This window comes from Rattus norvegicus, chromosome X, assembly GCF_021556685.1.
Source record: "Rattus norvegicus strain SHRSP/BbbUtx chromosome X, alternate assembly SHRSP_T2T, whole genome shotgun sequence".
Classification (NCBI taxonomy): domain Eukaryota; kingdom Metazoa; phylum Chordata; class Mammalia; order Rodentia; family Muridae; genus Rattus; species Rattus norvegicus.
The window spans coordinates 117248134-117266816 of record NC_141554.1 but is presented as its reverse complement, the minus strand read 5'-3'; the positions used below and the strand labels follow the sequence as shown (position 1 = coordinate 117266816).

Here is an 18683-nt window from a genome sequence, read left to right as displayed (position 1 = left end):
CAGTATCCTGGTCATTGAGCCAGGCCCATTCTTCTGTGGTTACCTAACCCCTCCCCACATCTTGCTTCTACCAGTATATCTTCTGCCTAAGAAAAATTAAAAATTTTCAGCTTGATCAGACTTCTTGACCTGCTGTCTGTTCTTTGCGTCTCTCATCCCCTATTCTCTCCTAGGTGGACCCCAGACCCTGGTCGACTACCCTGTGGGTCAGGGCAAATGGTTAAGAGTAGCGTTTCTAAATCTTTGAGAGATGCTGGTGACAGTTCATTTCCAAATACAGAGATTGTTTACTTGGGCACCTTCACATTAAAAAAGTCGCAAGCATGTATATAATATTTCAAGGAATTTTTTTTAAAAAAATTATACGTATTGACTTAAAATTTCAATATTTTAAACACCCGACTAAGTGAAAATAAAATGTATATCTGAGATGTGTCAGCATAGATATCTTACAATTCAGAAGAGGAAAAAACAAAGATATACGCACAAAATGCAGTGAATATTAGAAAGGAAGCATTTCCTTTACATTCAACAGAAGGCTTTATCAACTTCAATTTGCTGCTCTTTAATGGTATCTTTAGAGACATGCCGAACTTCATACTTTTATGCCTCTGTTTTTCATTCAACAGACAGACTAGCTTGCCTGAGTAATGTGCCTTCCCAAGTCACCTTCTGTTCACGTCAACAGCAGAATAAATATGAGAGTGAGATGAATTGGGGTTGTGCCTCTCAGTATTTGAGGCTGAAGAACAATAGAACATCAGTCATTTGGTGGATAGCAAGGCTTTCTTTCAGCTGAGATGAGAAATAACCAATCAATAGAGTCAGAGCACCTGCCAAAACACTTGTAAAAGAAAGAAAGGTCGAGTGCTATTTTTCTCCTTCTATCACAAAATCTAGACATACCAAAGGGGAGAGAGGTAAAAGCAGCAGCAGCAGCAGCAACAACAACAACAACAAAAAGAACCTTAAAATAAGCATATTTTGACATAAGGCAGATCTAAAGCACGATTCAAATTCTTGAAGCCCTAAAGGCAAGGCCAAAACATTTGAAAGTTTGTTTTGGGAGAAAAATGAATATTATGAAAAGAATTAGACACTGGGGATTGCCATATTGTGAAAAGTCTATCAGACTTGTAAAGACCCCTCTCCTCAGACAGGATCTCATTATGTATTCCAGAATAGTCTTGAACCTTGATCCCCTTGCCTCAGATGGCTGGTGCTGAGATTATAGGAGTGAAACAGCCAATTGTTAAGCAGACTTAACAATTTTCTTAACAATGGGCTTTTACAAATCCAAAAAAACAGATTATAGCCAATAAATAAAAAAGCAGTTCACTAATATAAAATACCTCAGTGTGACTTTAACCAAGCAAGTAAAAGATCTGTATGATAAGAACTTCAAGCCTCTGAAGAAAGAAATTGAACAAGATCTCAGAAGATGGAAAGATCTCCCATGCTCATGGATTGACAGGGTTAATATATAAAAATGACCATTTTACCAAAAGCGATCTACAGATTCAATGCAATCCCCATCAAAATTCCAATCCAATTTTTCATAGAGTTAGACAGAATAATTTGCAAATTCATCTGGAATAACAAAAAAAAAAAACCCAGGATAGATAAAACTATGCTCAAAAATAAAAGGACTTCCGGGAGAATCACTATCATTGAACTCAAGCAGTATTACAGAGCAATAGTGATAAAAACTGCATGGTATTGGTACAGAGACAGGCAGATAGACCAATGGAATAGAATTGAAGACCCAAGAATGAACCCACGCACCTATGGTCACTTGATTTTTGACGAAGGAGCCAAAACCATCCAATGGAAAAAAAGATAGCATTTTCAGCAAATGGTGTTGGTTCAACTGGAGGTCAACATGTAGAAGAATGCAGATCGATTCATGTTTATCACCCTGTACAAAGCTTAAGTCCAAGTGGATCAAGGACCTCCACATCAAACCAGATACACTCAAACTAATAGAAGAAAAAGTGGGGAAAAATCTCGAACACATGGGCACTGGAGAAAGTTTACTGAACAAAACACCAATGGCTTATGCTCTAAGATCAAGAATCGATAAACGGGATTTCATAAAACTGCAAAGCTTCTGTAAGGCAAAGGACACTGTAGTTAGGACAAAACGGCAACCAACAGATTGAGAAAAGATCTTTACCAATCCTACAACAGATAGAGGCCTTATATCCAAAATATACAAAGAACTCACGAAGTTAGACTGCAGGGAGACAAATAACCCTATTAAAAATGGGGTTCAGAGCTAAAGAAAGAATTCACAGCTGAGGAATGTCGAATGGCTGAGAAACACCTAAAGAAATGTTCAACATCTTTAGTCATAAGGGAAATGCAAACAAAACAACCCTGAGATTCCACTGCACACCAGGCAGTATGGCTAAGATCAAAAACTCAGGGGATAGCAGGTGCTGGCGAGGATGTGGAGAAAGAGGAACACTCCTCCATTGTTGGTGGGATTGCAGACTGGTACAACCATTCTGGAAATCAGTCTGGAGGATCCTCAGAAAATTGGACATTGCACTACCTGAGGACCCAGCTATACCCCTCTTAGGCATATACACAAAAGATGCCCCAACATATAACAAAGACACGTGCTCCACTATGTTCATAGCAGCCTTATTTATAATAGCCAGAAGCTGGAAAGAACCCAGATGGCCTTCAACAAAGGAATGGATACAGAAAACGTGGTACATCTACACAATGGAATTTATGAAATTCGTAGGCAAATGGATGGAACTGGAAAATATCATCCTGAGTGAGGTAACCCAATCACAGAAAAACACACATGAGTGTATGCACTCATTGATAAGTGGATATTAGCCCAAATGCTCGAATTACTCCAGATACACAGAACACATGAAACTCAAAAAGGATGACCAAAATGCGAATGCTTCACTCCTTCTTTTAAAGGGGACCAAGAATACACTTGGCAGGGAATAGTGAGGCAACGTTTAGAACAGAGGCTGAAGGAACGCCCATTCAGAGTCTGCCCTACATGTGACCCATACATAAACAGGACTGAACTAGATAAGATGGATGAAGCAAAGAAGTACAGGCTGACAGGAACCAGATGTAGATCTCTCCTGAGAGACACAGCCAGAATATGGCAAATACATAGGCGAATGCCAGCAGCAAAACACTGAACTAAGAATGGGACCCCCACTGAAGGAATCAGAGAAAGGACTGAAAGAGCTGAAGGGGCTTCAGACCCCATATGAACAACAATGCCAAGCAACCAGGGCTTCCAGGGACTAAGCCACTACCTAAAGACTATACGTGGACTCACCCTGGGCTCCAACCTCATAGGTAGCAATGAATAGCCTAGTAAGAGCACCAGTGCAAGGGGAAGCCCTTGGTCCTGTCAAGACTGAACCCCCAGTGAATGTGATTGTTGGGGGGAGGGAAGTAATGCGGGAAGGATGGGGAGGGGAACAACCGTATAGAAGGGGAGGGTGAGGGGCTTGGGGGATGTTGGCCTGGAAAACAGGAAAGTGAATAACATTTGGAATGTAAATAAATAAAGATGGTGGAAAAAAGCAGTTCACAGGAAAATACAAAAGGTATAGGAAAACAGTCACTATTGCATAGTGTTTAACCTAAACCAAGGTTCAGTTCTGAGTGATTTGCCCATTTTAGTCGTGTCCCACTACAACCTAATCAAGTTGGGAATTGTATGACTCATATTACAGATAATGAAACTAAGACACAGAGAAGTTAGGTGACTTGCCCAAGGCAATACTGTGCTAAATAATAGTCTTGTGCTTTAAAGTTATATTTTATTGTCCATATGCTTGTACTATTTGAACTCTTCAGCATGCACACATGAATTATTTTTCAATTATTAACAATGCCTGTGGCAAACAAATTACAAAGACTATCAAATTATTTAAATGGGCTAAATGAATGTGTTCATATTCATATTAACTGACATTTATAAAGGCATAATAGGCACCAGATTTGATTCTAAGCACTATCCTAAGTATTGTTTTCTTTTACTAGTTCTTTGAGCATTGTATCCAACATCCCTTCATAATATTTACCCTCAGTCTTGAACTTTTTCCACATCCAACCCACTGGTCCCTTCCCATCTATCATTGTGTCCATGTTTTTAATCCCTCAAGACCAATTTGTGAGGCCCAAATTTTCTTAGATATGCATGAGCGCCACTGCTAGGAGTAGCATTGTGTTCCCAACCCCCAACCAATCTTCTTGCTGGAATTTAGTTTGCCTTGGGCTTGCACAAGTTTTCTGCATACTACCAAGAGTATGCTGTGAGTTCCTATGTGTAGCTGTTGTGCTGTTTCCTCACACTTGTTGACAACCTGTGGCTCTCACAATCTTCCCAGCCCCTCTTCCACAATGATGTCCAATAGTATGGTTATAAACTCCCCTAGATTTGTTCTCTCTTTTTGTGGTAAACACTGACATAAAGCAACTTGGGTAGGAAAGGGTTCATTCAGGATACAACTTGACTTCAAAGGGTCTCAGAGAAGGAGCTCAAGGCAGGAATAGAAGCAGAAATGTGGAAGAAGGCTGCTTACTTGCTTGACTTTCCAGGCATATTCACCGTACATTTTTTGAAAGTAATTAATTTACATCCTGACTGCAGTGTCCCCTCCCTCTCCTCCTCCCAGTGACCTACCTCCCCTCCCCTTCATATACTCCTTCCTTTCTCTTCAGAAGAGGGGAGGTCTCGAATGGATAGTAGTCCTCAGCTCCTTTTTTTAAATCTTTAACAATTAAACTTTTATTACTTCTTTACAATATATACATAGAAGAAGGGGGAAGGGGGGTGAGATAGGGGGTTTATAAATGGGAAACCGGAAAAGGGAATAACATATGAAATGTAAATAAAAACATCCAAAATAACAAAAATAAAAGCCATGTATGTACATAAAAATTATGTAGGGAAGGAGGAAATAGACTTAAGAAGAGAAGAGCTGTTGTATAATAGCATCAGCTACTTTTCTTACAGAGCATGGGTACACTTGCCAAGAATGGCCAGGCCCACATGAATTAGCCATCAAAATTGTTCCAGGCATGCCTATAGGCCAGCCTGACAGAGGTCATTCCCTAATTTACGTTCTTCTTTCCAAATGTGTCAAGTTGAAACCAAAGACTGGCTATCATATACACAATACAAAATATGCACAAAACATAAGGAAAAGTAGATGAAGTTAGAAACAAGAAAATGCTAGAACCCTTTCCATATCTCTGCTCATTGTCTTGTATAAGCCTTGGGTTTCCCCTGCCTTGCAGAGTAGTGCTATATACTGGAGTCCGCATTTTTTTTTTTTCATGAAGAGCCAGATACCAAGCATTTTAACCCTTTATGAACTACTTGTTTTCTACTGCAAATATTTAAATTTGCCTTTGTAGTGCAGAAGCAGAAACAGTTATAGGTAAGTGAGTAGATATGGCCACGTGCTGATAAGAGTTTTCTCAGCTTTTTCTTGGTTCTTTGTGAGTTTCACATCAGGTGCTCTGAGATCCTAGATTGAGGAAATCCGTGAAAGCAGGAGGAGGACATGGTGAGGTGAGTTTGGGGGAGTTGCAGTAGAGAGTTTCCGGTGAGTATAATCAAAATGCACTATGCAGATACAAAATTATCAAAGATTCGATTAAAATATTCTAAAACTAAATTCCTTCAACTTTCCTAGTCTTCATGACAGAGTCAGAGTGAGTCCACATTCTTGGACATAATATTATAAAATAACCTCTAGCCAAGTTACTGATAGAATTATTGCTCATTTCTGAAATCTATTGAGCTCGGACCTTCATCGTCCATGTTTCTCTTAGTATTGCTGGCTTCCAATCCCCCACTAGAGTAATTCACTAAACCTAGGTTTAGCATTCAAAAATCTTTCTATCCAAATCATCCAGATTCTTCCACAGTCCTCCTCCAAAATAGTTCCAAAGGCATAAAAGCCACATTGTCACATTTACTACAGCAACCAACTCCACTGCTGGTTACATTTTCTGTTTATTTGTTTCTCAGTACTGGGCAATATACTTGGACATAAATGAAGAATAAAATGGTTTATTTGATTCACAGTAACAAGTAACAGTCCATCACTGCAGGGAAGTCAAAGTGGGAGGACTTAAAGCAGTGCTCACATCACAGCCATAGTTCATAACATAGAGCAATGGGTTAATAGAGGAAGGCTGTGTTGGTGTTTCTTTTTCCACTCAGATTCAGTCTAGGATAGTAAGAAAAGGAATGGTAGCACCTACAGTGGACAGGGACTCTCACATCAATTGGCATAATTCAGATGCTCCCTCATGGATACTCTCAAATGTTCTTCTTCAGGTAACTGTATATCATGTCGACATGAAAATCACAATCAAGCAGTTAATATATGTAATATAAAAATTGTCACAGAACTTGAGAGAAGGATTGTGGTTGAAAATGATAGCATGAATATGGAGAGAAAAAATGATAGCAAATTACAGTTAGACAAGTACAAAAACATTTGATAAACATAGAGACACCACAAAGGACAATGAACTACATATTTTTTTTTCTTTTTTTCGGAGCTGGGGACCGAACACAGGGCCTTGCGATTGCTAGGCAAGCGCTCTACCACTGAGCTAAATCCCCAACCCCAAACTACATATTTTAAAACACTAGAAACAAGTTGAAAGATTTCACCATAAAAAGTATAAACATTTTAGAATAGAGATATATTTAGTATGTATGATTTAATTGTTACACATCATAAACATGTATTAAAATGTATCATTGAGTGTAAAACACTAGTGTCATTTTATGCATTTACATATAAATTTAAATAAAATTTAATATAAATTATTAAGTGTACATGTATTATTTTCCATATGTTGTGAGTCAGAATCTAAAGATATAATGATGTATAAGTTATTTTATTGGTGCTATAACCAAAAAAATGAGATAACAACTTAACAGAAAGATTTATTCTGAACCATGTTTTCAGAGGTTTTTGTCTATAGTTCTTGGTTCTATGGTTCTGAGCCCTTTGTAAGGTACTAAAAAGAGCATAGTGGTAAGAGCAGGTGTGGTAAAAGTCACCTTGTAGCAGTCAGGGAGCAGAAAAAGAGCATATAAGACATGGGAAAATATGGCACTTTGAGACATGCCCCAGTTACTCTGTCTTTCATGTAGATGTCCTACCTATGATTCCTCAAAACCTTTTAAAGTAGTTCCAGCACAAAACGATCAGGTGTTCAAGACATGAGTCTGTGACAGGTACTGCAAATTCAGACCATATATCAGCTTGTAACATAGATGGTTTAAATGGTGTGACAGACAAAGAATAATTTTACCACAGAATCAGTGATTTCTTCTTGTGGATCAGGGAGTGGGCAGTGTTTGATGTAAATAAATAAAATAAAAATATGTAAATAAACAAAATAATTCAGCGTACAATGAACATATCTGTGCTGGTGAAATTAACTTTACAAAATGAAGTTGATATCCTAAAGTTCAAGTAACCACCGAATAGACTACAGTTTTGAAAAACCTTATTGTGCTACTTCTTCTGTAAGAATGCAGTTTAGTGTGCTTTACAGAAATTATGAGGAAAAAAAGTGTTGGTCTACCAGTAAACTCAGAACTTCCCACAAGCATCTTATAAACAAGGAGTGCTTATGTTATACATAGTGGATCCTCTATCTAGTATACTGCCTTTTATAACAGAGGATGGGTTATGTTGTGGTAAGATTTAGAGTTTACACAGGATATGTTTTTTCTTTTGTAGGGCAGATGAAGGGTGACATTGAAAGAGGATATGTAAAATGATAACCAGTAAGAGACTCAACTGCTGCTGTAGTTTTTTTTTTTTTTTAACTTGAGTATTTCTTATATACATTTCAAGTGTTATTCCCTTTCCCGGTTTCCGGGCAAACATCCCCCTCCCCCCTCCCCTTCCTTATGGGTGTTCCCCCCCAACCCTCCCCCCATTGCCGCCCTCCCCCCATAGTCTAGTTCACTGGGGGATCAGTCTTAGCAGGACCCAGGGCTTCCCCTTCCACTGGTGCTCTTACTAGGATATTCATTGCTACCTATGGGGTCAGAGTCCAGGGTCAGTCCATGTATAGTATTTAGGTAGTGGCTTAGTCCCTGGAAGCTCTGGTTGCTTGGCATTGTTGTACTTTTGGGGTCTCGAGCCCCTTCAAGCTCTTCCAGTTCTTTCTCTGATTCCTTCAACGGGGGACCTATTCTCAGTTCAGTGGTTTGCTGCTGGCATTCGCCTCTGTATTTGCTGTATTCTGGCTGTGTCTCTCATTTATGTTTTTGGAAAGAATACTTAGGAAAAATGAAATTTTGGCAACCGTCATTCTTTTTTCTCCCCATCTTTATTAACTTGGGTATTTCTTATTTACATTTCAAATGATATTCCCTTTCCCGGTTTCCAGGCTAATATCCCACTAACCCCTCACCCCCTCTTTATGGGTGTCCCCTCCCCATCCTCCCCCCATTACCACCCTCCCCCCAACAATCACCATCACTGGGGGTTCAGTCTTAGCAGGACCCAGGGCTTCCCTTTACACTGGTGATCTTACTAGGCTATTCATTACTACCTATGAGGTCAGAGCCCAGGGTCAGTCCATGTATAGTCTTTAGGTAGTGGCTTAGTCCCTGGAAGCTCTGGTTGCTTAGCATTGTTGTCCATATGGGGTCTCGAGCCCCTTCAAGCTCTTCCAGTTCTTTCTCTGATTCCTTCAACGGCGGTCCTATTCTAAGTTCAGTGGTTTGCTGCTGGCATTCGCCTCCGAATTTGCTGTATTCTGGCTGTGTCTCTCAGGAGCGATCTACATCCGGTTCCTGTCAGCCTGTACTTCTTTGCTTCATCCATCTTATCTAGTTTGGTGACTGTAAACGTACGGGCCACATGTGTGGCAGGCTCTGAATGGGCATTCCTTCAGCCTCTGTTCTAAACTTTGCCTCTCTATTGCTTCCCAAGAGTATTCTTGTTCCCCTTTTAAAGGAGTGAAGCATCCGCATTTTGGTCATCCTTAAGTTTCATGTGTTTTGTGTATCTAGGGTAATTCAAGCATTTGGGCTAATATCCACTTATCAATAAGTGCATACCATGTGTGTTTTTCTGTGATTGGGTTACCTCACTCAGGATGATATTTTCCAGTTCCAACCATTTGCCTACGAATTTCATAAAGCCGTTGTTTTTGATAGCTGAGGAATATTCCATTGTGTAGATGTACCACGTTTTCTGTATCCATTCCTCTGTTGAAGGGCATCTGGGTTCTTTCCAGCTTCTGGCTATTATAAATAAGGCTGCTATGAACATAGTGGAGCACGTGTCTTTGTTATATGTTGGGGCATCTTTTGGGTATATGCCCAAGAGAGGTATAGCTGGGTCCTCAGGTAGTTCAATGTCCAATTTTTTGAGGAACCTCCAGACTGATTTCCAGAATGGTTGTACCAGTTTGCAGTCCCACCAACAATGGAGGAGTGTTCCTCTTTCTCCGCATCCTCGCCAGCATCTGCTGTCACCTGAGTTTTTGATCTTAGCCATCCTCACTGGTGTGAGGAGAAGTCTCAGGGTTGTTTTGATTTGTATTTCCCTTATGACTAAAGATGTTGAACAATTCTTTAGGTGCTTCTCAGCCATTCGACATTGCTCAGCTGTGAATTCTTTGTTTAGCTCTGAACCCCATCTTTTAATAGGGTTATTTGTCTCCCTGCAGTCTAACTTCGTGAGTTCTTTGTATATTTTGGATATAAGCCCTCTCTCAGTTGTAGGATTGGTAAAGCTCTTTTCCCAATCTGTTGGGGTAACCATCATTCTTAAAACTCTGCCTACACATGTGTTGGAAACTTTTTGTATACTCTTAAAATTTCTTGCATTCCAATCTGGAGATGTTATCTTAGAAAGGATGTGTGTGTCATTAAATCCATAAAATTTAGAAATCCAGATTTGCTAATTTAGAGGCTGAGAACTAAAGGCCGAAGTAAACGATGTCTAAACATCTTTTTAACAGTGTTCAGTTGTGCCTAGGAGAGAGATCGTGGTACTTGGTGATCTCAGAGTAATGGATTGGACTCAATATCGGTGATGTTCCTTTCTCCAATTGCACATCTTGAAACCCACATTTCTAAGTCTTTGCTTATACTTTTAAGAGGAATAATGAGGGGGGAGGAAGTGTGAGAGAGAATCTTTTTCAAAGGTTGTAAATACTGGGCAACATCTTTGGAAATAGATCTACATAAAATAATACTAGGGTTAGGGGCCTTGCAGACTACAGGAAATAAGCTGAAAATGATGTGTACAGCAGGGCAGGACTTGTTCTTTCCAGACTCCAGGGCTGATGGTGCCTCTCCCTCCCGTGCAAAAAAACGCAAACTGACAGGTGGCAGCTTGCTTTTCAAACTGCTTTTCAAAATATTTGCATATGAATTATGCAGAGAAAAAAAACCCTGCTCCTTACCCTAGTAATAATGGATTCTTGTTCAACTAGGATTAATAATCATTATATTTGCCTGCAGGAAATTATAAATATTTATAAGCAAATACCCTCTTGAGATTTAAATATCACACGGAGGATTTAGTGGTTGGTGCTGTGAAGGGAATACACAATGCAACATGGTGCAGAAACCTAAGACTAAAGTCCTAGGCCAACTGCTCTGTTTATCCCACAGCAAGCAAATAAAGAGGCTTAGTCTCTGGTAAGATATTAAAGTTCTATTTAATGCTGAGGGCCTCAGGGTATACTTTTGACAGTTTTCTCAAACAGTATACCTTTGTTTTAAGGGGTCTTATCCAGTTTCATGACTTTCATATATTTACCTCCTGTCTCTCTCTCTCTCTCTCTCTCTCTCTCTCTCTCTCTCTCTCTCTCTCTCTCTCTCTCTCTCTCTCTCTCTCCTTTCCTCTCTCCCTCCCTCCCCCTCCCTGCCCTCCCTCCTTCCCTCTCCCTCCCTCTCTCTCTCCGTCCCTTTCTCTGTCTGTCTCTCTGTCTCTCTCTCTCTCTCTCATCATCATCATCATTCAAACAACTGACTTCCTTTTTAACCCATTTACTTGGGTATTTAGTATACACATCTCAAACTCACTAAGTTCAAAAATGAACTCACATGCCCACAAATATCCCTCATCCTAATGCCTAGCTTCTCTGTACTTTCTACTGATCAGGCTCCTAACCCACTCTTTCAATCAGGAGCTGCTACAAACCACCATTCAGTTTTTTCAGTTCCTCTTAGTCTGGAATTAAAAATGGTCACATTGTATGTTGACAATACACATGCACATTGTAGGTTGACAAACATATATGTACATGCATGCTCACACAGAGAGAGAGAGCTGAGTCATTATCCTCATCTTTCTAATCATCATAACTATTTCAAAAGTATACAAAATACACAGGGTGGATGCACATAAGCAGTATACTTAACACTTCAATAGTTCTGCAAACAGGTTGAGATCGCATGGACCATGAATGCCCACATTTGTTTGTTACTAATCCTTAGTCATTCTTCACTGATCCAACTGGCCTACAAATGATAATCATTTAGGTCATTAAATGTATCTCTTTGTTGCTAAAAATGTAAACAAGCACAAGACCTCAACCCTACACAATTACTAGATGCAACTGAGTAAGGCTGGCAGCAGGGGATGGAGCCATCCGCAGGGAAGAGTACACCAACTGGTTACCCAGTGTCCAAATGGTCAGCCCTAAAAACATGCATACAAGCAACATATGGGCTCAAAGGGATATATGCATATACACATATAACAATTGATGAAAATAGGGTCATTAATTCGAAGGAGAGTAGGAAGGGGTGTGTGGCAGAGTTTCTAGAGAAGAAAGGGTGGGGAGAAATGTAAAGAAAATACAATCTCAAAAAATATTCCAAAAATGAAAATAAAGCTTGTAGACACATAAGCTCAGAAGAGACCACGATGTTATCGAGTCTAAGGACTTTAGATGACCTAGTTCAGCATTTTGCAATCATTGACATTTCAGCCCAAGTAATACTTTGTCAATGGGAAAGGATTATCCTGTAGGCCACAGAGATTAGCAGTATGTGAACCCATTCCCAATGGGATGCCATTAAGCCCAGCTCTTCTGCAGATGAAAACTAAAACCACTACAAATATCACCGCAAGGGCTCTAAGTCAGAGTCTGGAGGGGGAATTCTCTGTAATAGAGCCAATGATCTAGCCAAAATTTCTTATTTCATAAATGAGGGAAATAAATTTGATTTTCAAGCTATTTTTTTTAGCTAAACAGTGACTCCAAAAAGAAAGGGAATCCTGATCATCTATGCTGTTACTCATACAAGAAAATTGAGCATTCCCTTGATTTCTTCATGCATTTTACGCAAAATGTTCAATGTTCTACCCACACCACATTCAAAATCCTTTAAAAATCCATCTTCCTCCTGCAACACTAGTTTTACCGGATACTGTGGCTTTCTTTCCTGTGGTTCATTAGAGGAGCTAATTAAGCATGTTCCCTGAGCCTAGCCTTGCTCTCTGCAGTCTGCTCTCCCCACAGTGACTTGAGTCAATGTTTAAAATCTTTAAAATTGGTTCATTTTACTCTGTACTTAGCAGTCATCATCAGCATCCTGCTTTGCAATATCACTTGCCTCTCTTGGTTTTTCCCATGCTAATGTGAGCCCCAAATGAGAAAATCTGTGTCTTCTGTAGTACGTGTATAGGACCGTGCTTTCTCATTTTGGACGACAGGACCAAATGGGAGAAATTTGGGGGATTGGGTCTTAATGTTGTTGCTATTACAATATGCTTCATATTAAAAACACACACAGGAAAAACTTGTGTTTTAAGTCTACACTTCCTTGAGTAGAAGATACTTAATATAATTTAAGAGATTTTTCCTGGTGACTTACTGTCACCATTACACACAATATGATGTTTTCATGTAATGATGCTTTAGCAACTAGAAGGGGAGGTGTTATTTTACTTAGCATTTGAAAGTCCCAAAGAACTGATTTTTTTTCTGGGTCTTTTTACTTACCAGTTTCCACTGGTGTCATTTCTTACAACTCTCAATGTGATTGATGCTAATCACCTAGGAACAGGAGTAGGGGAGCCCCAGGCTCTGTTCCCTTTCTATTTTGCTGTTTTGAACTTGCTATATACAGAGAATGAAAGAGACCAATTATACCAGAAGTATATACAGACAAATGAAACTAAATTGTTATAGGCTGGTAATGGAGTAGATGTCTTCCTGTGGAATGGATATAAGTGTTAATGCATACAGCAATTATGCATATAGCAGCAACTTGGACCATTAGTATTATTTTTGTATACCTTTTCTGCCTCTTGGCTGTGCTTGAAAAGGAAGTAGCTCAGGGAAAGAAAACTACGTGACCCTTTCCACTATATCCAGATGAGAATCCATGGCCTGTGCCCTCAGGTTATACTATACCTCCCAGAATTCTGTTGTACTATGGATGAAAGCTGTCACGGACGAGGCCTTAATACTTGACATTTGTCACTTTAGGATTCCACAATGTTTTCAAAGAAAGAGAGAAAATATCGAGTATTATTTGCAAATAGTGCTAGCAAAAATTATAAGAAGTTTACATAAGTATGTGAAATTTAGTTATAAACAAAAATCAGGCCTGACTTTTAACAGAGGCATTTGATAGAATGGGGTCCATGAGAAATGTGTACCACACATATTTGGAAGGCAGCCTAGCTTATTAATGAAATAAGCCATTGGATCCAATGAATACTAGATCTTTTCCTTGAAGACTAGAACAGTTGTCTTAGTCAAGAATCTGAAGCTCCTGAGTATATATTCTTCTACAAACTTCAGCATTATCCCGCATCTTTCCATGCAGCATGAAGGCTTTGATGCTTCCGGAGATCAGCATCATGTATATCCCAGTGTCTATACCTGAGTGTATGATCTATATAATTTGTGTCAGGCTTATATATGATGGATGTAGTGATACCGATACTATTTATACTAATTAACATGTTATTTTTCGGAATATATTTCCTTTCAGAGTACTTTAAAATCATTCATTTGTAATTATAGAAGAAAATGCTAAGATACAACAAAAATAAGTGACTTGTTGAAGATTCCACGACCATGTAGAAAAGACATGATCTAAAATTTGGGTCTGTTGATGCTTATTTATTTCCCATACAATCACACTGCCTCAAAGACCACACTGTATTGCTGTTATTTAATGGGAAAACTAGAGGTATCTCTGTGAGTTTTTAAGTGGTCTACTATAAGCCATAACTTGAAGCCAGTACCAAATTCCAGGGAAGAATGAGAAGTGTAGAAAAGTAGTAGACTCTAGCATGTGCCCATACCAAAGGGGACAGATACTTCAAGGACAACCAGAAGGACTCAGCCAGAAATATCGACATGCACAAGGGATAGCTGCCATGAATAAGAAGGCTAGGAGGATCTTGGGTTGGGTTCAGTTAGCTGGATAGAGGCATCTAGGAGTACCAAAACAGAATCAACTCAGGTAGACAAAATTAGAGCACCTGCCTATGTGGCTATAGTTTTTACATTCCAAGTAGCCTTACACTTAGGCATGTGTAGGATGAACAATCAGAAAACATGATAAAGGCCAGAAAATGGAAGCCATAAATCAGAAGCATTCAAGTCAGAGGGATATTAAAGCTCCAATTGCCCCATTTTCAGTCTAAAGATCTTTGATATTGACATGAAGCCTTCTTGGTAGCTTCTTTCCAGCTTGACTCAGTTGACTTTCCTAGGAAATGTATGCTATAGTTAAATGATTTGTCCAAATATATATATATATATCCACTGGTAGTCTGTAAGAGTTAATAAATGCCAGAGACTTGCATAAAACAGTCTCTTCTAGGAGGAATTACACCTGTAGAAAGACATTTAGTGTCTCTCTCAAACTGATCTGGGACAGCTGTAAGACAGCAACTTTCTGACCACCCACAGCCTTTAAAATTAACACATTGGCATGGATCTTTTGAGAACTTAGTCTCTGTATATGTCTCCGGCACAAACTCATACTCCCCACTTTGTAATTGTTTTCCAAGCAGATTTCTTTTCTTTTCAGTTTCCTATAAGTTTCAGTCCGTCTTTTGCTTTGGACTCCTATCTTTGCTGTTTCTCTTGCCTATGTCTGATCCTCTTGTGCACAATGTCCCCCTTACTGATGCTTCCAGTATCAACAGGGTAATAAACTTTTCTGGGATGGTTCTCTTTCCCCTATTGAAGACTGGATCAGGCAAGAGCACTTCAGTAATCTTTTCCCCACTTTTTTCCATTAATTCATTCATTTTACATCCCGATTGATCATAGCCCCTACTCCTTCTTATCCTCCCAGTCCCACTCTTACATATCTCCCCTCCCATTACCCCTTCCCCTTCTCCGCAGAGAAGTGGAAGTCCCATTTATGTTCAGACCCAGAACATCTAGTCTCAGGAGGACACGGCACATCATCTCCTACTGAGGCTGAACCAGGCATTCCAGTTAGGGGAAGGAGATCGAAAGGCAGCAAAGAGAGTCAGAGATAGCCCCTTTTCTAATTGTAAGAGGACCTGCAGAAAGACCAAGCTGCACATCTTGTAGAGGGCCTCGGTCCAGTCCCTGCATGCTCTTTGCTTGGCAGTTGAGCCTCTGGAAGCCCCCAAAGGTCCAGGTTAGTTGACTCTCTAGTCTTCTTTTGGTGTCCCTGACCACACTGGCTTGCTGAATTCTATCCCACATTCTTCCATGAGACTTCCTGAGCACTACCTGATGTTTGCTGTGTGGCTCTCTGAATTAGTTTCCATATGCTGCTGGATGAAGCCCAAGGAATACTCCTTGCTGGTGGGAATGTCATCTTGTACAACCACTTTGTAAAACAATTTGGCAGTTTCTCAGAACACTGGGAATCATCCTACCCCAAGACACACCTATAACACCCCTGGCCATATACCCCAAAGATGCTTCAGAATACCATGCTTAACTATGTTTATAGCAGCTTTATTCATAACAGCCGGAAACTGAAAACAACCTGGATGTCCCTGAACCTAAGAACGGATAAAGAAAATGTAGTACATTTACACTATGAAATGTTACTCATCCATTAAAAATCTATGACATCATGAATTTTGCAAGCAAACAAGTGAAATTAAAAAAATATCATTCCATGTGAGGTAATCCAGACCCAGAAGGACAAGCATTGTGTATGCTCACTTATAAGTGGACATTAGCCATGGATAACCATGCTACAATCTACAGACTCAAAGAAACTAATAGGGGGGACAAGGGAGCATGATTGAATCTTACTCAAAAGGTAAAGAGTCATTGAAGGTGGATAGAGGGAGGTAACTGGGTGGAGAGGGAGTGAGGAGGGGTGCTAGGAGTGAGAAGTACTCTTTTACAGAATGGAAGTTTCACCTTTATTTTATTATGCTGGCTTAAAATTAGAAGTAACTATTACCAGATTAGTGAGTTCTACAAGGGGCTTGACACTTGTATATAAATCGGACTAATGAAATATGTTGTACTATACAGAAAATATTTATTAAATTCAATTAATATCAACGATGATTTGACTTCAGGCAATGTTCTGGATCATAAAACACCTATAGCAATTTGTGCAATGGAAAAATCCAGGCGTTGTTTAACCTCTTTTACTCTCTTCTCATTTCACTCTTTATGTTTCAATTTTCAATGCCACTTTCTGCTTCCCAACCTACAGAATTATACCTGTTCAGAGAAGTCTCCCCTCATTATATTGTTCTTTCCAAGAACTACACACTTTGGGGTCAATTTCATGGCTTTTGCAGTTGTGGTATAACTAACTCATCGAGAAAAGGTCTAAGATGGGAAGATGGCTCAGTGTGTAAAAGTTCATGCAATATAACCTTCGCAAACTGCACTCAATTGTCAAAACTCATGGTAGAGAGAGCAAAAAACATAACATTATCCTCTGGCCTGCAAAAAAGAAAGATGGCATGTCAAATCAAAACAACCCTGAGATTTCACCTCATACCAGTGAGAATGGCTAAGATCAAAAATTCAGGTGACAGCAAATGCTGGCGAGGATGTGGAGAAAGAAGAACACCCTTCCATTGTTGGTGGGATTGCAGACTGGTACAACCATTCTGGAAATCAGTCTGGAGGTTCCTCAGAAAATTGGACATTGAACTGCCTGAGGATCCATCTATACCTCTCTTGGGCATATACCCAAAAGATGCCCCAACATATAACAAAGACACGTGCTCCACTATGTTCATTGCAGCCTTATTTATAATAGCCAGAAGCTGGAAAGAACCCTGATGGGCTTCAACAGAGGAATGGATACAGAAAATGTGGTACATCTACACAATGGAATACTACTCAGCTATCAAAAACAATGACTTTATGAAATTCATAGGTAAATGGAGGGAACTGGAAAATATCATCCTGAGTGAGGTAACCCAATCACAGAAAAACACACATGGTATGCACTCATTGATTAGTGGCTATTAGCCCTAATGCTTGACTTACCCTAGATGCCTAGAACAAATGAAACTCAAGACAGATGATCAAAATGCAAATGCTTCACTCCTTCTTTAAAAGGGGAACAAGAATACCCTTGGCAGGGAATAAGGAGGCAAAGATTAAAACAGAGGCAGAAGGAACACCCATTCAGAGCCTGCCCCACATGTGGCCCATACATATACAGCCACCCAATTAGACAAGATGGATGAAGCAAAGAAGTACAGGCTGGCAGGAACCGGGTGTAGATCTCTCCTGAGAGACACAGCCAGAATACAGCAAATAAATAGGCAAATGCCAGCAGCAAACCACTGAACTGAGAACCAGACCCCCGTTGAGGGAATCAGAGAAAGGACTGGAAGAGCTTGAAGGGGCTCGAGATCCCATATGAACAACAATGCCAACCAACCATGGCTTCCAGGGACTAAGCCACTACCTAAAGACTATACATGGACTGACCCTGGACTCTGACCTCATAGGTAGCAATGAATAGCCTAGTAAGAGCACCAGTGGAAGGGTAAGCCCTTGGTCCTGCCAAGACTGAACCCCCAGTGAACTAGATTGTTGGGGGGAGGGCGGTAATGGGGGGAGAATGGGGAGGGGAACACCCATATAGAAGGGAAGGGGGAGGGGCTAGGGGGATGTTGGCCAGGAAACCGGGAAAGGGAATAATAATCGAAATGTAAATAAGAAATACTCAAGTTAATAAAGAAAATAAAATGATGGCATGTGAGGATCTGTACTTATACACAGATATCTCACACATGTATCTGTGTGTACACATACTTATGCATACATAATAAAAAATAATCTTCTCTAAGATCCATCTATGTTCCTTAAATATTAGTAAACTATCCTTTATGGAGGATGTTTCAAGTTACTGTGTTGTATAGAAATTCTGATCAATGAAGAAATTAATTTGGAGCTTATAATTTCCAGTAATGGTCAAATATAATCAATTCCAGCTGTTTTAGTTCCTTAAAGCCAGCGTAATAAATTTGAGATATTAAAATTTCAGTTGGACTTGTGTTTAGGAATGCATACTGGTAAAAACTGTGGGAAGGATAGGTGAACTAGATACTTTCCAAAGCATAGAACTACACGAAGAACAACTCCTATGGTAGCACTGAAATCATAGCCTTGGGAAACCATATAAGAGAACATTCAAGACTGATTTCCTTATGAGGAGTATGAAAGCCCTACTCACA

At 39.7% G+C, this 18683-nt stretch overlaps 1 protein-coding gene across 15 annotated transcripts in view; it reads right to left on the bottom strand.

Moving 5' to 3' along the window:
• Rtl4 (retrotransposon Gag like 4) overlaps positions 1-18683 on the bottom strand; it is a 411363-nt gene that overhangs the window by 50230 nt on the left and 342450 nt on the right.